Genomic DNA, 24,389 nt, shown 5'->3' with positions numbered 1-24,389 from the left:
GGTAAGCTTACATATGTTCATAGGTTAGTACTAGGCTAACTGCCCTTGCAGGCCATTTTAACCATAGCCAGTTACTCCATGTAGAATCAAACTTTGCACCTTGTGTTTGTAAGGTAAGCACCTTAACCATTATGACAACTTCTGTAAAATTTGGCTGTATAGTAAAATATAGAAAAATTTAACTAATACTTCATGGTTTGTTTTTATTTTATTTTTTTTTGGATGAAACTATTGGTAACCTAAGAGACTTGACATCACATTTTTGTTTATTACAGATGGGTTTTGGGTTGACATGTCAGCCAAGTTTCAGTTAAAATTATTGTTAACACACATATAGGCAAAAATTGTGTACTCACTATCTCACCGTGTTATTGCATTTGTGATGATTGCATCCTTACCTTGCTTCATTTCTTCCAGGACCATCCTCCCTACGAAGTAGTCATCTGCACATGGTAAGGCAAACTTTTTTATTTGATTATTGATGAAAATTTGTCAGATATATGGATTTATCTGTATCTGCGAGGTGGGTGTAATGAATGTTGTGTGTGTATTGCTGTACCATCTGCAATAGTGTGATCAGTTTTAGTTTGTCATAATATAAATTGTTTTACATATTTAGTGCAGGTATTCATTCCTTTCATGTGTTTGTTGATTATTATCACAGGTGATTCTGACAGTGGAAGTGTAGGACTCTTACCACCTGATATCAGAGTATCGGCAGACTCTGATGATGATGATGATGGTGGCCAAACACAGACACAGTTGGGAGGTGGTGAGGTTGAATCTGACATTGAGGTCGGCATTCAGCCACCCCCTGTGTTTTACTTGGATACAGTCAGTAGGGCTCAGCCATCCCCTGTATTTTACTTGGACACAATCAGTAGGCCTATGCATACCTATTCCACTGAGCCATCAGATATTGGACAGGTGGAGGGTGACCCACTTGATCAGGGTAGTGTGGTACTGCAGCTTCACTGCTAGTTGTCTCTGGCCATAGCCAAAGTTTGGTTAGGTGCCATGCAGGAGGGTTGTTAAGGGTGCTTGGAGGAGGCCTGCTGCCCACCCTCCACCTGAGTGCAGTGTGTTTTTACATGCCATTTGACATATGTTTAGGGCCATCATGGAGGTGCAGGCATGTTCCACTAGGGCCTCTGAGAACATGCTTAGGGTTGTAGATGTGGCACAGGCTGACATGCATGACTGCCTCCACTTTGTGGCCAATTCAATGGAGTGGATGAATGACATGATGGAGCAGGCAGTGTCTATGACGGAACATCTGCCAGGAGTGAGACAGCATCCATGTGGATGTTGGTCAACAACATCATTTGATGTTAGTCAGCATGGCAGTGCCCAATTATGCTCTCGTAGTGGCACTACTTCCATTGCTACATCAGTGATTGAGGTGTCTACACCCAGATGTGGTAGGGCATGGGGTTGTGGTCCTGGGCATACTCCTGAGGAGAGCTCACCCAGCAGACATTAGTCACATTCAGGTAGCAGCAGCATATTTGCCCATGGGCATGCCAGTGCAACTCCTGGCAGAGCCAGTTCTTACAGTTGGGGGAAATGACGATGAACTGTTACCTCTATCATGCATGGCTCACAACTGTCTTACATACCAGGACATAAAACTAGCACAGAGCTTGTTTATGTTCTTACAGACCCTCACACACACAGTTGAACGTGACTGCCCAGACACACACACACACACACACACACACACACACACACACACACACACACACACACACACACACACACACACACACACACACACACACACACACACACACACACACACACACACACACACACACACACACACACACACACACACACACACACACACACACACACACCAGTTACATGGATCATTTGTGAGACTTACAGCTCATTCTGTCTCAGCTGACATTTGATGAGTTATCTAAGTTTCTGCCTGTCTGTCTTACTTATTCTCACACATTCACTGACCTTTAGTGTCATCCTAGGCTGCCTGCCCCCCTACACAGCACCCTGTGCATGTGCTGATAATTGTGCCATATACTGTTTTCTATCTTTTGAATCCAGGGATACACAAGTCTTTTGTCTAATTCCCAGGGTGCATAACTGATTGAGTGCTTATTACATATGTGTCTGTGATACTCTTTTTAAAATTGTGCTACTTTCTTAGTGGTTTTTGTATTGTGTGCATCTTTGATGCATGAAGCCTGTTAGTTGATAGTGAACACAACTATTGACATAAGTTGGTGCTGTCACATATAGATGTCATTGCTGTAAAAATCACCCACTTTTTACTTAGTTACATTATCAAGTAACATTATGCAAGGATCTGCCATTCATTTCTATTATTAGCCATTTACTTAACTATTCCAGGTTCAACACTTACCTTGACAGTGATTTAATTTGGAGCTGACTCTGTGTGATGCTAACAGTACATACCCATTACATGGGGAAGTAAAGGTTGTCAGCTTTGCTTGGCATCCATTTTACTGTATGCATGTGCATAGGATGAAGATTTTACCCCCATAGGTGGTGAGCATGTGTGCTATCCATTCCCCCTTGGCCAGGGTGAGGGCATATTGTACATGCCCACGTCTACCTTTACCCACAGTGGCTGGTGGATCCCCATCTGACTCTTCACGTGTGTATGGCTGTGGTTATCTTGCCAGTGTTGGTGGGATGTGTGCCTCTTCCCCTTGGTGATCCTGGTGAATCTGTTTTCTCAGGATAGTATTGTGAAGGATAACACAGACAGTGAAAATTTCAGCACAAGTATGAGGATTGTACTGCAGGCCTCCCCCTGATGTATTTAGGCACCAGAACCATGACTTCAGCAGCCCAAAAGGCTTGGTCATTGACTAATGTGCCGAACATGGTTTGTTACTCCCAAACTGAGTCCACAAGATCAGACTATGCTAATGGGGACTTGAAGACCTCTGAGCCTTAGTCCAAAAGGAGAATTGAGTCTTTATTGTCAAATATTGTGAAAATAATTTGGTTTTGTGCATAGCTTGCTAATGTAAAAGGATGAATACATGGTGAAACCCTTTGAAATTGATGGGCTTCTCAGTGAGGCAGATGCTTTTCCTGCACATGTGAGTATTTACAGCATGCAGTACATATGGGAAGCTAGACTGCCTTGCAATACCTACATCTACCTGTAATGCGTACATCAGTAATTGAGGATGCCTGCCTGGAGCCACGTGTGATATGTCCCCCAAACACCTCTGAGATTGCATTACCTGGTGGGTTAGTGGCCATGCATCCCTTTCCCTTATCTTGGATGGGATGACACCAGACATCATGGCAAGCACATCCGCCAGCCAAGGCACATTTTTGATAATGTAATGAGTGGGCAGGGTTTAAGAATCTCTACACTGTGTACTGAAGATAGTATATATGAAAGTGAGCTAGATAACATGCATTTTATGTTTGCTAGTTGTGGCTATCCAACACAAAGAGTTAAGAGAACAATAGCTAAGACAAAAAGTTGGAGAAGGAATAGAGGCAAGCCATGGTCTGAATGTAATATGGGGAGTTCTGACAATGGGACTATTGTTTATGAACAGAAGCTTGATAATAACTCATTTGTGAAAATAAATTTACATTATAATAGTGATATTGATGCCATTTCCCAGGTGATAAAAAAGAATTGGAAGACTTTACATACTGATGATAAACTGAAAGCACTAGTAGATCCCCACCCAAAGTCCGAGGTGGTGCAATGGTAGCATTGTTGCCTCACACCAAGAGGTTCTCCCGTTCGATTCTTGGCTGGAGTGTGGGGAGTGCCTTCTGTGTGGAGTCTGCATGTCCTCCCCGCGGTCGAGTGGCGTTCCTAAAGACATGCGTGAATTGGGGTGCCTTCGTTGAAGGTTGGGCGTCGAGCTGACAACTTGGCACCGTAAAAATCTACTGCCAATCATTAGCGGACCAGAGTTCCGCTGTGGCAACCCCTAACCAGGAAAAGTAGAAAGACAAACAACAACAACAACTAGTAGGTCCCCAACCCAGATTTGCTTATACTAACAACCAAAATCTGAGGCAGATTTTATGTAAGAATATACTTCCTAACAGGTCCATAACACAGAGGGAGAAGTTGGAAACTTTTAAATGTAAGAAATGCCAGACATGTCAATATGTCAAAGGAAATAACATCTTTGTACACTCTGTGTCATGTAGGAAGTATACACCCAGATTACATGCAGACTGCAGAACTAAAAATGTGGTATATTAAGCTGAGTGTATATCATGCCAAGCATTCTATGTTGGGAAGACTAATAGAATGTTAAAACAATGTATATTGCAACATATGAGTGACATCAGATTATGTTTGAGAAGTAATGCTCTATATCAACACATTGAAATAAATAAAGAGCATAGATTTCAGTTTATGGTGTTATACATTCAACAAGTGAGTATGGGGGATGACATTGTACACAGTACTGAATTAGATGAGTTAAGATGGATAGCTGAATTGCAAGCTAATCATACACTGGGTTAAATGCTTGTATGCCTTTAAAACTGTTATTGAAAGGGTGCAGGTTTTGCTATTGATTCTAAGTGGTTGTTACTTGCTTAAATATGGTCGATTTTAACCGTTTTTTTTAGATCTGATGAAGAGCTAATGCTCAAAAGCACTTATCTGTGTTTAAAAGTTTTAACCAGTTGTGGTAGCTCCAGTGGGTTCCAATAGTTATGAAGTCCAGTTGTTGTTTTTCCACATTCCATACATCAACAATTTATGCTACTCTATAATTCATAACTGTCTCCTCCCAAATTAGTTGATGTGGGTAAAATGGTCTCACTGATGTCAAATATTTGTGGAGACAAATGCACTGCTGATAATCTTCGTATTTTTGAGGCAAACCAATTTTATCATATCTGTGGAAAACTGTAAAAATTATAAGGTACTGCATGATAAATGTGAAGGGTATAACCTTTTGTTCATAGGTTCATAGGTTGGTACTAGGCTATCGGCCCTAAGGCCTATGCAAGCCTAGCCATAACAATTCCCTGGAAATTTTTTCCCACAATATTTACTTCTCTGGGCCCCTGTCTAGCAGGGCGACTGACATGATCCCCGACATGATCCCCGCGGTGAATTTCCTATCTCCCATCCAATCATCAAGGTTCCTTTTGAAGAGGGCCAATTAGCTGCTCTGCTTGACATGTATGGGCAGTCTATTCCAGAGTATGGGGAGTCTCTGGGTCAGGAACCTATCCCTCCAGCATGTTTTGTTCATCGTGATGATAAGGTTTAGATCCCTGGAGTGTGTGGCTCTGAGGGATTGGGATTTCTTTAAGTGGAGCATGTCCAACAGCTCAGGGTTTGACATGGCCTTGTATGTTAAGCAGAGATCGCCTCTGAGTAGACAATATGCCACAGAGTATAGCTGGAGTTTTTTTAGACGGTCAGCATATGGCATCTGCTTTAGGCCTATGATTCTTTTAGTGAGGTATTTCTGTGGCCTTTACAGCTGTTGCAGATGTCTTGTGAGGTACATACCAAATGGGGCATTATACTCTATACTCTATAATGGGTCCAATGAGGAATGAGTACAGTGGGACAATGACCTCAGTTTTTCTGGATGAAAAGCCCTTAGTGATGAGGTGTGCCACGTAGAAGGATTTCCTGACTGTTGTGGCGATGTGGTTATCGAAAGTGAGACCACTGTCCACTTGTGTCCCTAAGTCTCTCATCACACTTTTGATGTTTAGTGTCCTGCCACCTATGTGGTAGTTCATGGATATATGTTTTTTTCCAAAGGGGATGACTATACATTTCTTGGCATTAAGCTTGAGCCCATGGCTCTGGCACCAGGCATTTGTTTCTGTAAGGCCCTTTTGTAGAATATCCACATCATTTGGGGATTCAATAATGGCTCCCAGTTTGCAGTCATCTGCAAACTTTGTTAGCCAGAGTCCCTTAGTGTTGGCCTGTACTTCAGAGAAGTAGATGCCAAACAAGAGTGGTCCCAGGACTGAACCCTGAGGTACTCCACTTGTCACTTGTCTGGAGCTGGATTTGGAGTTGGCTACTTTTACAGTCTGGATTCTGTCAGTAAGCCAGTTGGCAACCCATCAAGTGATGTAGGGATTTATGCCCAGCTTAGTAAGTTTATCTATGATTCCAGAGTGGGGGATGGAGTCGAAGGCCTTGGCGAGGTCCATATAGGCTGTGTGGACCTCCTTACCCTCGTCCACCGCTCTGGAGACCGATTCAAAGAAGTCAATCAGATTCAGTAGACAAGATCGGCCCTTCACAAACCCAAACTGGGTGGGGTCCAGAGTCTGGAGGTTGCCAATGTCTTTGTTTATAAGTTCCATGATAATGCGTTCCATGCCCTTGCAGATCAGGCTTGTCAGACTGATGGGACGGTAGTTCCCGGGATCCAAGGTGGATCCTCCCTTGTGGATCGGGATAGTTGTAGCTGTGAGTCACTCAGTGGGCACGAAGCCTGAGGTGAGGCTATGATTAAACATGACACTTAGGTGGGGTGACAGTTCATTTTGTAGTTCATGTAGTACACAGCCTGGGATGTCATCTGGTCCCATGGATGCTGTATTCTTAGCTTTGGAGAGTGCTGTGATTATCGGAATTTGGCAATCTTTTGGTATTGAGATGGACCCTTTAGGGGGTGATGGGGGAGTGAAGTTGGCACTAAATCAATCTGCCAGGATATTGGCAATATCTGTTGTAGCTCAGAGCAGATCTGAGCATTGCCATTTAGATTCTTGACATAATTATAGAATGCCTTGTGGTTGTCTTTGGAATCTTTGGCAATTTTATTTTCATAACTAGCTTTTGAGGATTTTATGAGGTATCTCAGCTTCTTACTGAGGCTGGTGAGGGAGTTTTGCATCCTGGAATTTTCCTCTGTTCTGCAACAGTTTCTTCCTTCTGTTGTATAGTTTGTTTATAGCAGGGGACCACCAGATTGGTTTCCTTTTTTTGGAGAAGAGCATCTTGGTTCTATTTGGGATGGCACGATTCATGCAGTGGATGTGCTCATACAGTGCCTTAGTGTAGGATTCTGCAGTCGAACTTCCAGATCCCATCTCGTGGGTGTTGTGAAGTTTGTCACTTCTGACTTCAGTAGCATGAAGTTGGCTTTGGAGAAGTTTTTTTAAGGAGGTTTCCTTACTGGGGGTGGGAGTGGGATGTGGCTGTCAAAGGTGATTTGCTTATGTCAGACCTGACCAATGAGGGGGTGACCACTGGTGTGGAGCATCTATCTCCATGTTGATAATGACCAGGTCTGGGGTATTGGAGCCTCGGTGGGACAATGGATTAGTTGATCCAGGGCGTTGGAATTTATGAATTCCAAGAACCGTTGAGAAAAGGAGTTGGTACCAGAGTAGTTTTCCCAATTAATGGCAGGGTAGTTGAAATCACCTAGTATTAGGGTGTTTGGTTGTATCTTAATATTTTCCAGTATGTTTAGGAAGGTGTAGTGAGAATCTTGGGGTATGGTGGGGGATCTGTAGCAAGCTACAATTTGGATTGCAGTCTTACCTAGTGTTAGTTGCACCTGGTGAATTTCAGATGCATTGTGTTGGGCAACTAGCCTGGAGGTGTGAATATCCTTGGTGAATATGGACACTCCTCCACCTTTAGTGTTTTGGTCTTGGTTTTGTGGCCGAAAAGTGTGGTAAGAATTGCAGCCTGGTATTGCAGGGGTGCTCTCTGGAGCCTTGAACCAGGTCTCAGTCACTGCACAGATATCGATGTTCTCCATGTTTAGGAGTGCCTATAGAGAGTGCATTTTGAGGTTTAGACTTCTAGCATTGAGTAGCATTACCGTCAGATTTTGCATGCTTATATCTGTTACTGTGGTGGTTTTATCCTTTGAACCTTGCCTAAAAAGGCACTATAGGGTGGCAAGAGCTTTAGCCAGTAACCTGAATCCCAGGGGTGACAGGTGCAGACCATCTCTGGCAAAGCATCGTGGTTTGTCGATCATGTCTTCCCAGGCAGACAAACACTGGATCCCCTTTGAATGACACCAGAAGCTTAGCCAATTGTTGAAGTCAATCATTTTGTCCTTATACTGTGGTATCATTCTGGGCGAAGGCAGGATGCTACTCAGGGCTAGGGTCATACCTGCCTGGGTCACATGATCCAAGAGCTCTTCCATGTCTCTTTTCATGTAGTCCAGGGAGGTACATCTCAAGTCATTTACTCCAGCATGGACAATGACAGAGTCGTATTTGTACTTGTTGTGGAGTGACTTGAGTGCATGCATTATGTGACAGATCCTGGCACCCGACAGGCAGCTGACTGTAATTTTCTCTTTTTTCAGCCTGGTGAGTGGGACATCAATGTGCCTGACTATAGAGTCACCTATGACTAAAGTGTTGGGTACATTGTCTTGCCTTAGCGGCTGTTGTTGGATGGCACACTGGTGTTGTGTGCTATGTGTCACATTGGTTGTGAATGGTGTTTGCGTTTCGGCTTCGGAGGTCCTTGTTGCTTGGGCAGGTTAATGTTAAGGGCCTCCGCATATGTGTGTTTAGTGTTGCTATGTGTGGGAGTTGATGGTGCGGGTTTTGAAGGGCTATGAGTTGCTAGAGGTGTAATGCAGGTGTTAGCCTTCTCCTCTTGACTGTCTAGCACAGTCTTATAGGTTCATAGGTTCATACTATGCTATCTGCCCTAGGGCATTTAATTATTTCATGCCTTTTAGTTAGTATTGTGCCTCTGAATGCAATTAGCGGCCGACGGGCAACCAGGAAAAGTAGAAAGACAAACAACAACAACAACTAGTAGGTCCCCAACCCAGATTTGCTTATACTAACAACCAAAATCTGAGGCAGATTTTATGTAAGAATATGCTTTCTAACAGGTCCATAACACATAGGGAGAAGTTGGGAACTTTTAAATGTAAGAAATGCCAGACATGTCAATATGTCAAGGGAAATAACATCTTTGTACACTCTGTGTCATGTAGGAAGTATACACCCAGATTACATGCAGACTGCAGAACTAAAAATGTGGTATATTAAGCTGAGTGTATATCATGCCAAGCATTCTATGTTGGGAAGACTAATAGAATGTTAAAACAACATATATTGCAACATATGAGTGACATCAGATTATGTTTGAGAAGTGATGCTCTATATCAACACATTGAAATAAATAAAGAGCATATATTTCAGTTTATGGTGTTATACATTCAACAAGTGAGTATGGGGGGTGACATTGTACACAGTACTGAATTAGATGAGTTAAGATGGATAGCTGAATTGCAAGCTAATCATACACTGGGTTAAATGCTTGTATGCCTTTAAAACTGTTATTGAAAGGGTGCAGGTTTTGCTATTGATTCTAAGTGGTTGTTACTTGCTTAAATATGGTCGATTTTAACCGTTTTTTTAGATCTGATGAAGAGCTAATGCTCAAAAGCACTTATCTGTGTTTAAAAGTTTTAACCAGTTGTGGTAGCTCCAGTGGGTTCCAATAGTTATGAAGTCCAGTTGTTGTTTTTCCACATTCCATACATCAACAATTTATGCTACTCTATAATTCATAACTGTCTCCTCCCAAATTAGTTGATGTGGGTAAAATGGTCTCACTGATGTCAAATATTTGTGGAGACAAATGCACTGCTGATAATCTTCGTATTTTTGAGGCAAACCAATTTTATCATATCTGTGGAAAACTGTAAAAATTATAAGGTACTGCATGATAAATGTGAAGGGTATAACCTTTTGTTCATAGGTTCATAGGTTGGTACTAGGCTATCGGCCCTAAGGCCTATGCAAGCCTAGCCATAACAATTCCCTGGAAATTTTTTCCCACAATATTTACTTCTCTGGGCCCCTGTCTAGCAGGGCGACTGACATGATCCCCGACATGATCCCCGCGGTGAATTTCCTATCTCCCATCCAATCATCAAGGTTCCTTTTGAAGAGGGCCAATTAGCTGCTCTGCTTGACATGTATGGGCAGTCTATTCCAGAGTATGGGGGAGTCTCTGGGTCAGGAACCTATCCCTCCAGCATGTTTTGTTCATCGTGATGATAAGGTTTAGATCCCTGGAGTGTGTGGCTCTGAGGGATTGGGATTTCTTTAAGTGGAGCATGTCCAACAGCTCAGGGTTTGACATGGCCTTGTATGTTAAGCAGAGATCGCCTCTGAGTAGACAATATGCCACAGAGTATAGCTGGAGTTTTTTTAGACGGTCAGCATATGGCATCTGCTTTAGGCCTATGATTCTTTTAGTGAGGTATTTCTGTGGCCTTTACAGCTGTTGCAGATGTCTTGTGAGGTACATACCAAATGGGGCATTATACTCTATACTCTATAATGGGTCCAATGAGGAATGAGTACAGTGGGACAATGACCTCAGTTTTTCTGGATGAAAAGCCCTTAGTGATGAGGTGTGCCAATGAGAAGGATTTCCTGACTGTTGTGGCGATGTGGTTATCGAAAGTGAGACCACTGTCCACTTGTGTCCCTAAGTCTCTCATCACACTTTCGATGTTTAGTGTCCTGCCACCTATGTGGTAGTTCATGGATATATGTTTTTTTCCAAAGGGGATGACTATACATTTCTTGGCATTAAGCTTGAGCCCATGGCTCTGGCACCAGGCATTTGTTTCTGTAAGGCCCTTTTGTAGAATATCCACATCATTTGGGGATTCAATAATGGCTCCCAGTTTGCAGTCATCTGCAAACTTTGTTAGCCAGAGTCCCTTAGTGTTGGCCTGTACTTCAGAGAAGTAGATGCCAAACAAGAGTGGTCCCAGGACTGAACCCTGAGGTACTCCACTTGTCACTTGTCTGGAGCTGGATTTGGAGTTGGCTACTTTTACAGTCTGGATTCTGTCAGTAAGCCAGTTGGAAACCCATCAAGTGATGTAGGATTTATGCCCAGCTTAGTAAGTTTATCTATGATTCCAGAGTGGGGATGGAGTCAAGGCCTTGGCGAGGTCCATATAGGCTGTGTGGACCTCCTTACCCTCGTCCACCGCTCTGGAGACCGATTCAAAGAAGTCAATCAGATTCAGTAGACAAGATCGGCCCTTCACAAACCCAAACTGGGTGGGGTCCAGAGTCTGGAGGTTGCCAATGTCTTTGTTTATAAGTTCCATGATAATGCGTTCCATGCCCTTGCAGATCAGGCTTGTCAGACTGATGGGACGGTAGTTCCTGGATCCAAGGTGGATCCTCCCTTGTGGATCGGGATAGTTGTAGCTGTGAGTCACTCAGTGGGCACGAAGCCTGAGGTGAGGCTATGATTAAACATGACACTTAGGTGGGGTGACAGTTCATTTTGTAGTTCATGTAGTACACAGCCTGGGATGTCATCTGGTCCCATGGATGCTGTATTCTTAGCTTTGGAGAGTGCTGTGATTATCAGAATTTGGCAATCTTTTGGTATTGAGATGGGCCCTTTAGGGGGGGGGGGAGTGAAGTTGGCACTAAATCAATCTGCCAGGATATTGGCAATATCGTAGCTCAGAGCAGATCTGAGCATTGCCATTTAGATTCTTGACATAATTATAGAATGCCTTGTGGTTGTCTTTGGAATCTTTGGCAATTTTATTTTCATAACTAGCTTTTGAGGATTTTATGAGGTATCTCAGCTTCTTACTGAGGCTGGTGAGGGAGTTTTTTGCATCCTGGAATTTTCCTCTGTTCTGCAACAGTTTCTTCCTTCTGTTGTATAGTTTGTTTATAGCAGGGGACCACCAGATTGGTTTCCTTTTTTTGGAGAAGAGCATCTTGGTTCTATTTGGGATGGCATTCATGCAGTGGATGTGCTCATACAGTGCTTTAGTGTAGGATTCTGCAGTCGAACTTCCAGATCCCATCTGCGTGGGTGTTGTGAAGTTTGTCACTTCTGACTTCAGTAGCATGAAGTTGGCTTTGGAGAAGTTTTTTAAGGAGGTTTCCTTACTGGGGGTGGGAGTGGGATGTGGATGTCAAGAGTGATTTGCTTATGGTCAGACCTGACCAATGAGAGTGTGACCACTGGTGTGGAGCATCTATCTCCCATGTTGGTAATGACCAGGTCTAGGATATTGGAGCCCCTGGTGGGATAATGGATTAGTTGATCCAGGGCGTTGGAATTTATGAATTCCAAGAACCGTTGAGAAAAGGAGTTGGTACCAGAGTAGTTTTCCCAATTAATGGCAGGGTAGTTGAAATCACCTAGTATTAGGGTGTTTGGTTGTATCTTAATATTTTCCAGTATGTTTAGGAAGGTGTAGTGAGAATCTTGGGGTATGGTGGGGGATCTGTAGCAAGCTACAATTTGGATTGCAGTCTTACCTAGTGTTAGTTGCACCTGGTGAATTTCAGATGCATTGTGTTGGGCAACTAGCCTGGAGGTGTGAATATCCTTGGTGAATATGGACACTCCTCCACCTTTAGTGTTTTGGTCTTGGTTTTGTGGCCGAAAAGTGTGGTAAGAATTGCAGCCTGGTATTGCAGGGGTGCTCTCTGGAGCCTTGAACCAGGTCTCAGTCACTGCACAGATATCGATGTTCTCCATGTTTAGGAGTGCCTATAGAGAGTGCATTTTGAGGTTTAGACTTCTAGCATTGAGTAGCATTACCGTCAGATTTTGCATGCTTATATCTGTTACTGTGGTGGTTTTATCCTTTGAACCTTGCCTAAAAAAGGCACTATAGGGGTGGCAAGAGCTTTAGCCAGTAACCTGAATCCCAGGGGTGACAGGTGCAGACCATCTCTGGCAAAGCATCGTGGTTTGTCGATCATGTCTTCCCAGGCAGACAAACACTGGATCCCCTTTGAATGACACCAGAAGCTTAGCCAATTGTTGAAGTCAATCATTTTGTCCTTATACTGTGGTATCATTCTGGGCGAAGGCAGGATGCTACTCAGGGCTAGGGTCATACCTGCCTGGGTCACATGATCCAAGAGCTCTTCCATGTCTCTTTTCATGTAGTCCAGGAGGCACGCCTCAAGTCATTTACTCCAGCATGGACAATGACAGAGTCGTATTTGTACTTGTTGTGGAGTGACTTGAGTGCATGCATTATGTGACAGATCCTGGCACCCGACAGGCAGCTGACTGTAATTTTCTCTTTTTTCAGCCTGGTGAGTGGGACATCAATGTGCCTGACTATAGAGTCACCTATGACTAAAGTGTTGGGTACATTGTCTTGCCTTAGCGGCTGTTGTTGGGTGGCACACTGGTGTTGTGAGCTATGTGTCACTCTGGTTGTGAATGGTGTTTGTTTGCGTTTCGGCTTCGGAGGTCCTTGTTGGTTGGGCAGGTTAATATTAAGGGCCTCCGCATATGTATGTTTAGTGTTGCTATGTGTGGGAGTTGATGGTGTGGGTTTTGAAGGGCTATGAGTTGCTAGAGGTGTAATGCAGGTGTTAGCCTTCTCCTCTTGACTGTCTAGCACCGTCTTGACTGGAGAGAGCTTTGCTTCCAGTTTGGCTATGTAAGTGCATCTCTTGCAGGTTGTAGTGTTGGGTGGTAGGAGGAGAGGATTGTCTGTGTACATGAAGCAGTTGCCGCATTGCCCCAGTATGCCCAGATTCACCAGGTGGGCAGGAGAAACCACCGGAAGCTGACTCTTGGACATTCCTGTTTACATGCTTTTTTGTAAGGTTTAAGAGCTGTTTTCCTTTACCTTTGCAAGGTACTTTGCAGTTGTAGGCTGTTTAGTGCCTATGATTAATTTCTCCTTATTGACAAGGAAAGCTGAGTGCTTGTATCAGTTTCAGGCTTCCTAGTGCTTTACAGTAGGTTCTAGAGAAAGTCCTAGTCACAGGGGTTCAGATTTTAGTGCTACTACTGAGAAACCAGCTAGTTTTAAGGGAAAATTTGAAGAGCAGACTTTCTGGCACCTGGAATAGTTTAACTGTAGCCTCGCGGTGCTGCACGATGTGAAAAATCTGCAAACACACGCATTTTTAAGCCAGAAAGTTGAAAGGGATAGAAATCAGCCCAAAAAGGCTAATAAAATTACAATTTCAGAGCCGGAAACCACTCCTCTAGTGTTAGATAGGCAGTACAATGCTCACCACTCCCACTGGTAAGCAGTAGGACTTCCCTCTACCACAGCATGGTCTGGATAGCTCTGAGCAAAGAAAATAAAGTCCTGAGACAAGGCCTGGGATATGGACTGGCTAGAAAAGGTGGAAAACGTGCAAACAAGGTAGTGTGTATATATATATATATATATATATATATATATATATATATATATATATATATATATATATATATATTTTTTTGTTGAAACAGGCTAAACAATGCAATAATACAGTAAATAAACACAGAAAAGTCTAACACACTTGAGTGTGTAGTCCTAAACAGTAAATGCAATTAAAACTCTACAAAATTAGCAATTTAAAACTTTTTAAATGAAGCAAGGCAAGTGCACAACTGAAAAACAATTTAAGTGGCAGTAATACAGCAGGATAAGTAGCTAGTCTACATATACAGAGAAGTCTATATATACAGAAAAGCAGCTAAAACACACATGGTTTGGTATATATACAGGTAGAAGAAAATATGTCATCCTGAGTGAGAATATTTGTGGCTAAACACTGGATAAAAAGAGAACATATTCACTTAAGGTAAGGCACTCCTTTATAACATCTTCAGTTTCCTCACGGAAATTCTCATGGAAGTTTCTTAGGTCTTTAAACAGTTTCCAAAGTTGCTATCTAAAATAGGTTAATAGATTCAAAGGTTCATAGGAGGTTACTAGGCTATTGGTCCTAGGGCCTTTATAAGCCTAGCCATGATATACCCATGTTCACTTATTGACCAAGTTGTATGGTCTATATTTGCAGCGCGAGTCTATGATCAGCAATGACTGCCTTTATCCAAGAGGGGCATAGGCAACACCCTGAGGTAAATTTATGGTCTCCTCTCCAGTTGTCTAAACTGCCTTACACTTAAATAGGGTCACTGAGGAGCTCTGTTTTACATGAATTGGGAGTTTATTCCACAGAAGTGACAATCTCTGGGAGACATATTTCTTTCTCCAGTATGTCCTGTTAATGTTGCAGTCTAGGTTAAGATCCCTAGAGCAAATGAATCTTGTCCCATTTGACTTGCAGATGTGCAGCATTTCCATTATGGCAGGTTCCGAGACTGCTATGTAAGCCAGGCACAAGTCACCTCTCTGCAACCTATAAGATACAGAGTACAGTGACAGGGCCTTCAGTTTGTTCATATATGTCATGTGTTAAAGGTCCTGAATTTTCTTGATGAGAAACCTCTGAGGTCTCTCCAGCTGCTGCAGGTGTCTGGTGAGGTACATACAGAAGGGACTGTTGTACTCTATCAGTGGTCTGATGAGGGATGAGTACAGGGGAGTTATAACATCCTTAGCTCTGGATGCAATGCCCTTACTTGCGAGATGTGCAATGTAGAAGGCCTTCCTTACTGACACATGATGATCGAAGTTAAGGTTCCTGTCAATCTGTGTTCCCAAATCTCTCACCACAGGGCTTGAGCTAAGGGGGTACTGTTAATATTGTAATTTGCAGGGAATACCTCTTTGCCAAAAGGGATTATAACACATTTTTTTGCATTTAGTTTAAATCCATGGCTTTGGCACCAATCATTTGTCTGTGTAAGCCCTTTTTGTATTATGTCACCATCATTGGGGGACTCAATGATTGCACCCAGTTTGCAGTCATCAACAAACTTGGTAAGGCACAGGACATCTATTTTTGCCTGGACATCTAAGAAATACATTCCAAACAGTAGGGAGCCTAGCACAGATCCTAGTGGTACACCACCTTTAACTGGACTGCTTGTAGAGGTGGAATCCTCAATTTTGACTGTATGCATTCTGCTGGTGATGCCTGAGTAGGGAATTGTGTCAAAAGCCTTGGCTAAGTCAAGATAGGCTGTATATACTGTTTTGCCTTCATCCAGGGCTTTGGTGACTTTCTCAAAAATATCCACTAGATTTAATAAGCATGATCTATACTTATGTATTTATTTATTGCATTTGTTTACTGAGAAAGTCCACTGGGCCAGAGAAGAGCCCATTTTCAGTGGAGGCCTGGGGAGAAAAGCTCCACGTGTAATTACATACAAAGAAAAGTTATGTACAATCCATACAGAGTATATAAGGTAGAGGTAGCACATTAAAGTAATAACTGCATATAATAATTTGGTAATAACCTTACACGTATTGATAATAGTGAAGAATTGTTTAAAATCATGGTACTAGTATAGGAATTGACATTTTAGATAATAGGTAAGATTATTAGCAGAGAGTAGAAAGCTTAAAGGGAAAATAAGGAGGCAGAAGGCTTAAAGTAGGGATAGCACAGGCTAAAGTGACAGCAGAAGGAATTGATGTGATAGAGAGAAGTGGAACACAGACTTAACAAAGCCAAATTGGGTAAGCTCAAGAGTTTGAAGCATACCTCTCAACTGTCCAGATTTTTGCCTCATATTTTTGGTCTGCTTCTCTAAAAGTTTGTTGTTTTCTGGCAAATCACTACAAATCACTGAGTACTGAACTAAACCTGTTATTCTACCAACTTTCTAAGTTTGTATGAGCAATATTTAAAATGTGTCCCTAATTTTTGGGCCCTTGTCCCCCCATTATTTGTGGCTTTGTCCAGATTTCTTGCTCTAAGAGGTTGAGAGGTATGGTTTGAAGGTCCATGATGATTCTCTCCATGATCTTGCAGATAAGGCTGGTTAGGCATAGGGGTCTATAGTTCCCAGGGTCAGCTGATTTTTTTTACTTTGTGTAAGGGAATTACTGTTGCTGTTTTCCACTCTGCTGGGACAAAGCCAGTACTTAGAGTGTGATTGAAAAGAGTGCCAAGTGGTTTTGCTAGGTCTTGTTTTAGACCATTTAGTAGGCAGCCTGGAATGTTATCTGGTTCTATAGTGGCTGTGTTTTTGGCCATGGAGAATGTGGTTATGACCTGCTCTTTGGAGATACAAGGTAAAGGACTGGTGACAGGTATGCTTTAGGGTATGTCTGGTGGGGACAGGGAGGTGAAGTTTGCGCCAAATCTGTCTGCTTGCAGGTTAGCTATGCCCTCAGGATCAGTATGAGTGGTACCATCCACTAGTAGTTTGGCACAAAGCTGGGCTTCCCTTTTAGATGTCTGAAATGGTTAAAGAATGCCTTGGGATTATCCTTAGCTAGGGATGCTAGTTTACCTCCATAATAGGCTTTAGAGGACTTTACAAGATCTTTAATTTGCTTGTTCAAGCTGTGGAGGTGCCCTTCCTCTGCAGAGTGAGTTCCCTCTTGTTCTTGGACATTAGTTTCTTCCTCCTGTTGTATAAGCTATTTATGCTTGATGTCCACCAGGGTGGCTTATTTTTTTGTGAGGACCTTCTTTTCATCTGTTCGAGTACAGCTCATTCTATACATTTGTACAGGTGTTTATACAGGGCATTTGTGTATACCTCTGTATAGGAGTCATTGTTGACAGTGGTGCCAGGGGGGTTGAAACTATTTATGCCATCACGTAGAAGGCTATAGTTTGCTTTGTAGAAATTTTTCCTCCTTTTTGATCTTGGTGGGGGGGGGGTCAAGTATGATCATTACTTTTAATGAGACTGATTTATGATCAGACCTTACCAGGGAGGGAAACACCCAGGGGGTACTACAGAGACACCGTATGTTGGTGAGTACTAAGTCTAGGACATTTGAGCCCCTTGGGGGGTGCAAAGTATCTGTTCCAAAGCATTTGTATTAACAAAGTCCAGGAACCTTAGGGCGAGCATGTTTGTGCTCATTCATGACTCCCAATCGATGGAAGGATAGTTGAAATCACCAATGACCAAGGTGTGTGGCTGTATAGTGACTGACTCAAGTAGGTCCAGGTAGACAGAGTGGTTCTCGTGGCTCATGGTGAGGGACCTATAGCTAACAATGATATGAAAAGGGGTTTTACCTACAGTTAGTTGGACTTAGAGTAGCTCTAGGGAATCGTAGTGTTTGACCAGTTTTGAGGTGTATTTGTCTTTAATGAAGATGGATACAGCTCCATGGATCTTTCACGCTTGTTTTGAGGTCTGAACGTGTGGAAGGCATTGTAGCCTTGTATGGCTGGGGTACTCTCTGCAGCCTTGAATCATGTGTCTGTCATAACAGCATTTGCTGTTGAGAGACTTGAGTGCATGTGTGATCTGATGGATCCTGACACCTGACAGGCAGAAGATCATGACCTCCTTGTCCAGTCTGGTGAGGGGGACATTTTTGTGTTTCACCATGGAGTCACCTATGACCAAGACATTTGGTTTTGAGGTGTTTTGCCTTAGGGGCTTATTGCCTGAGACACTGTTGTGTGTATTATCATGTGTAGTGGATTCTGTTGGGTCTGCAGTGTGTGCAGTAGGTTTGCACTTGGGAGATCTTCTTTAGGTAGGCTTCTAGGGAGTACCTCCACGTATGTGGGTTTATGTGTTGTGAGCTTGTTATGTGCAAGAGATAAAGTGTGAGTGCTGACAACCTGTTTGAGATCTGGTTTGTTGTTATGTGAGAGAATTGATTGCAAATTCATAGTATAGATACAGTTCTCACATGTTGTATTTGTTTGTTTTAGGAGTGATTGGTTGTCAGTATACATGAGACAATTGCTACATTGCATCAGGATGTCCATGTCAATCAAGCTGGCTGGGTAAATGGTGGGAAACTGTCTATCCATTATGGCAAGAATCTTCTTCTTCTTCGTCTTCTTTTGGCTTTTCCCGGTTAGGGGTTGCCACAGCGGATCACCTGTCCGCTCATGATTGGCAGTGGAGTTTTACAGTGTCGAGTTGCCAGCCTGGCACCCAACCTTCCACAGAAGGCACACACGCACTCACACCTACAGCCAATTTTACAGTGTCCAATCCACCTGCAGCATGTCTTTGGGATGTGGGAGGAAACCGGAGCACCGGAGGAAACTCACGCAACCACAGGGAGGACATGCAGACTCCACACAGAAGGCACCCCAGCCGAGGATCGGACCGGAGCACCCCTTGCTGTGAGGCGATGATGCTAACCACTGCTGTAGTAACTAGTGGAGAGTGGGCTAAATGGATCAAGTTTTGCTTTAAGAATAACAAAAAGAAGTTATTCTGTGGAGAGCTAGGGGTAGAAAACTGCATCAGTGATTCATAATGCACAACTGAGTTGCTCGCAAGGTAGCAGTATGCAACTTTGTCGGGCACAGTGAAGCAGGGGAGCTTAGGAAGATTCCCTAGCAGATATCTCGGGAAAATTGTCTTTCTAGGCATTTGCTTCTATTCACAGCTATACACAGCTGTGCTAAACCCAGTTGCACGATCCACAGCTAAGTGCAAATGCAAAGCTTAAATACAAGTGAAGTTAAATGGTTTTAAAACAAAGTAACCAATAGGAAAGCCCAAGACTGAGCCTTATTCCAGCAATCCCTAACTCAGATGGGTCCTAGGCTGCACACTTCTGCCACAAGCATGCATAGGACCCTATGCTATAAAATGCAGCAGTACTAGAAATTCAAAGTGCAGCAAATCACAGTCACAACAGCAAAACAATCAGTTTAATAAAGCAGCAATTCAGTAGTTTGCTGCTCTGATCACCAATGCTTCACATACCTATGTAATCACATTTCTGGTCATTACTGTCTTTGATACTAGTCATTTATTGCATACCCACAAAGTACACTTTTGTTTGTCAGTTACTTGTGCTGTGCTGTTAATAAATATGTGATTTACAATCCTGATTTACCTGTTTTAATTTCTCCATGTCTTTTGAATTTCCAATTCCATGACTGGAACTGGCCCCATTCCTAAGTCAAAGTATGATTACATTTAATGAAATTAGTACTATTTTTGCTTCAGTCTTTGATGCTAGTCAGAAGTGCTCTTTGCAACACCTTCAATGTGCCCAGAATTGACTAAATCAGCAATTCATATGGAGTTACATGTATTGGTAACATATCCAAGTAAGATTCTAAAATCTTTTTTATGACACATTGCTCCTACTACTATTGGAACTGTCTGGGTATCCTCTTTCCACATTGCCCTTGTTTATGCCTGTAAATTCTGGTATTTTATGATGTTTTGTCTCTCTGTACACAAGACAGTGTAGTCACTGGGTGTAGCAATTTCAATGATCAATGCTACTTTTGTCTTCTTTTCCTGGCCCACTATATCTGGTTTTCTAACATCTATTTTTGAACTGCTGGTAATAGGAGATCCCATGTAATATAAACTACATCATTTTCTATAATGCTTTGTGACTCATGTTTCCAATGCTTCTCAGCTACTTCAGTATTATAATGTTTGCACAATCCCCAATGCAACAATCTTGCCACATAATTATGCATTTCAGTATACAGTCCTTCTGCATTAGTGTATCACATCCAGCAACAAGATGTGCAACTGTTTCTCATTCTTTTTAAAAAAACAGCATTTGTCTGTCTCTCCCACATATTCAATGGATTTTGTGAACCAATGTGTATGTAGTCTACTATCATGGGCCGCCAATGTTAGCTTTTGTCTTTTAGTTTAAATTCACCTCTCCTTAACCATCCCTGCATTCGGTCCTGATCAACACGAAGTTCATAGGTTCATAAGTGTTTACTAGGCTAATGTCTACAAGGGCTTTTGTAAGCCTAGCCAAGTATCCTAAATTTCTGACAAGTCTGGGTACCCTTGATAAGTGTAAGCAGGGGGTTGGAAGATGAAACATTTACAGGTTGTCTGTGTCCATTAGAGACATAGGTGCCAAGTCATGGATGAATTTCCTGTTCTCCATTCAATTGTCCAAGTTGTTGGATACGCTTGCTTAGGGACATACCAAAGGAGACATCTCAATGGTAGGTCTAATGAATGCCAAATGCAGTGGAACAATGGCTTCCTTGGACCTAGATGCCATACATTTGATCCATGAGTCTTCTGTCCTTGCAACTACATTTAAGCATTTTACACCTTTCTTGTCTTCTCATCTGATCCTTCATCTTATATTCTTTCTTTTGTTTTTCATCACATTCAGTTGCTGCTTGATTTTTATCTACTTCTGGTTTGATTCCCATTCTTGCTCGACACTGATATGCTTCTGCTGAGCTAAGCAGAGAAATCAGTTTGGATCTTGTGAGTCCAGCAAATATCTATGCAGTCCTATGATTGCAGATCTATATATGTAATCAATTTCAGGGAGGCCAATCACAGCTGATATCCATAAATATTAAGGTGTCTGCAAAATATCCCAACTAACAAATAAAACCAAAAGTAAAAAGGTCACACAGACAAACCAATTAGTAAAAATGACATACACTACAAGAAAAACCTAGCCAAGCTAGAGTTTTCACTGTACATTGGGATATTTTGCAGACACCTTAATGGATATAGACAGCTGGGTTTAAATACCCTGTGTTTCTAGAGTAAAGCCAAACAGTCTGCTTATGCTGTGCTGACAAGGTCATAAGAAAGCCGTTGGCCTGAATCTGTCCAAAAAGACTTAAAAAGGAACAAGTAAAAAGTCATGGACATTCAAAAGCAATATAGCTGAAACACTTGATGTCCTTAATGGGTCATTTGTATATAAGCCATGGACCTTAAGGTATCACAGAGTGAAAACTCTAGTTTGCCTAGGGTTTTCTCGTAATTTTTCCTAATTGGTTCCTCTTATTTCTCTCTTACTCTTTTTGTATATCTTCTTTCCAGAATTTCTGGGTGTCTTGCATAATAGTAACAATATATGATTTTTTCTTATCCTCAATTGTCCACTTTATTGTCTTTATGGCTCTTCTTTGGGATCACAGGATCATAGGATCATAGGAGGTTAGTAGACTAATGGCCCTGGGACCCTTACAAGCCTAGTCAAGAGTTTATCCCTAAAAAAGAAACCTCAATCAGCACCTGTTGCCCTGTCAATGAGGGACACAGATGGAACCCCTGGGACAAATTTTTGGTTTCCCATCCACTCATCAAGGTTGTGCTTGAAGAGGGTCAGTGACGTATTTTGTTTGACATGCATGAGGAGTCTATTATAGAGAAGGGGCAGCCTCTGGGAGACAAACCTATCTCTCCACAAGGTTTTGTTAATGTTGCATATTATATTTAGGCCTTTAAATCATGTAATTTGCAGTTAGACTTTCGGATATGGAACATCTCTAGTAGCGTAGGGTCTGTGATTGTCTTGTAGGCGAGACACAGATCACTTCTGAGCAATCTGTACAATACCAAGTAGAGTGATAGTGATTTGAGCCTGTCCACATAGGACAGGTGTGGAGGCAATGGATTCTCTATGTGAGGTATTTCTGTGGCCTTTCCAGTTGGTGCAGGTGTTTGGAGAAGTACATACCAAATGGGGTGTTGTACTCGATTATTGGCTTAATGAGGGAGGAATTCAGAGAAGTAATAACCTCCATTTTTCTGGATGCAATCCCTTTACTTATGAGATGAATCAAGTAAAAGACTTTTCTGACCACTGCTGCAAATAACTAAAAAGGGAAAGGTAACAGAATGTGAAGAGGCCAAGAATTTATTTGGACTGCAGGTTAGAGATTGCCTTCCCTATCAAGAATTGATATCAGAGTATTGGCAAAGAGAAAGGAATAGGGGGATCCTAAATAAAAGACCAGCAATGGTAGAGTTTCTAATAATATCTAGAACAGAAGCTCCCATTAAAAAGGAATAATTAGTAAAGCATATAAAATACTGTATGATAATTATAAGAATCAATCAGAGGAGATTAGAAAGGACTGAGAAGAAAGACTGGATAAACAATTCACAAACAGGCAACGGGGGATATATATATATATATATATATATATATATATATATATATATATATATATATATATATATATATCCCAAATATACCACAAAATCTTGAAGATTTAGGATCTTTGACTGGAAGTGCTTATACAGGTATTTTTATACCCCCAGTAGACTCCAAAGAATTTTTCCTCAGGTGGATAGCAAATGTTGGAGGTGTGATGGGCAAGAAAGATGTTGGGAACATGTTTTTGGAAGTGTGATGAATTGGCAGCCTTTTGGAATTCCCTGCGGACTGCTCTGTCGGAGATGCTGGGTGAGCAGATTGGACTGACTGGGGAAATGATTTTTTTGAGTCATGCTACAGAATTAGAATTGCCTAGAAATAGTAAAGCATTGCGGAGTCTAATTATGGTGGATACCAAAAAAGCAATTACTAGAAAATGGAAATCAAAGTCTAGACCAACTTTACTAGAAGTAGTGAATATAGTGATAGAGATAAAACAATTGAAACTGGGATCTTTAGAAAAGGGAAGGAGCAAACTACATAGGAAAATGGGAATTGTGGGAACAATATATGCAGAGCAGGAACGAGGTTTAAGAGGCAGATTTAAATGAACTATATAATGCTTAATTGACAATGACTGGATGGTTAATATGTGATGTATAATGTTGACAACTACAGTTGTTTCAATGGTGTCTGTGATGTAAACTGTTTGCAACTAAAGTGATATCATTTTGTATGTTTTTCATTTATATAAATGTAAGACTGCCTTTGTCATATGTGTAAATTTAATAAAGATGTTTAGAAAAAGAAAGCTGACTACAACCTTCTAAGGGAAGGTGTCAGTAGCTTCACACCACCACCTCCCTCAGAGGATGCAGACAACTATGCTGAACAGTATGCCAATGCAGTATACAAGCACCTGTTCAACTGCATGGACTCAGCCATACCCAACAGAACTAAAACTTGCTCCTCAAGGAAATACAAGCCTATCAGGTGGACATCCTCTAGCAACATGCTTTACAACAAAAGGAATAAACTGTTGTCCAATGGTAAAAAGGCACAAATTCACAATTGGAAAAACTCTCTCCCTAGTCTCAACAAGCAAATTAGATCACCAGGTTAAACCTCTAAAGCCAATTATGAATCAAAACTAGCCTCCAAAATAAAGGGTGACCACAAAGCCTTTTTCAATTACATCAGGAACCAACATGGCAAAGCCCAGGTTTATTCCAAGTTACTTCTTAACAGTACCACTTACACTGATCCTGTTGACTTAGCCAACCTGCTAGCAGATAGCTTCAGCACAAACTTCACTCCCCTGCCTCCTCAAAGACCCATTTGACATCCCCACACTTCACATATTCGTAGATCAGTGTTAAAGGCCCTATCCAAGGCAAAGAACACAGCTTCCATGGGACCTGATAGTATCCTGGGCTGTATTCTGCACTATCTCCAGCAGAAACTAGCCTCACTATTGAGCACCCTATTCAACCATAGCCTAAGTACAGGCTTCATTCCAGCAAAATGGAGAACTGCCATTGTCATCCCCTTGCACAAAGGTGGTGCCACTGCTGACCCTGGAAATTATTGCCCCATTAGCTTGACAAATCTGATCTGTAAGGCCATGGAGCGTATTATTACGGACCACAAAAACAAAGACATAGGCAATCTCCAAGCACTTGACCCCACCCAGTTCGGATTCGT

This window comes from Protopterus annectens, chromosome 1.part1 (genome assembly GCF_019279795.1).
Source record: "Protopterus annectens isolate FY-2018-M chromosome 1.part1, PAN1.0, whole genome shotgun sequence".
Lineage (NCBI taxonomy): Eukaryota > Metazoa > Chordata > Ceratodontiformes > Protopteridae > Protopterus > Protopterus annectens.
The sequence above is the reverse complement of the archived record's forward strand: the minus strand, read 5'-3'. Positions refer to the sequence as shown.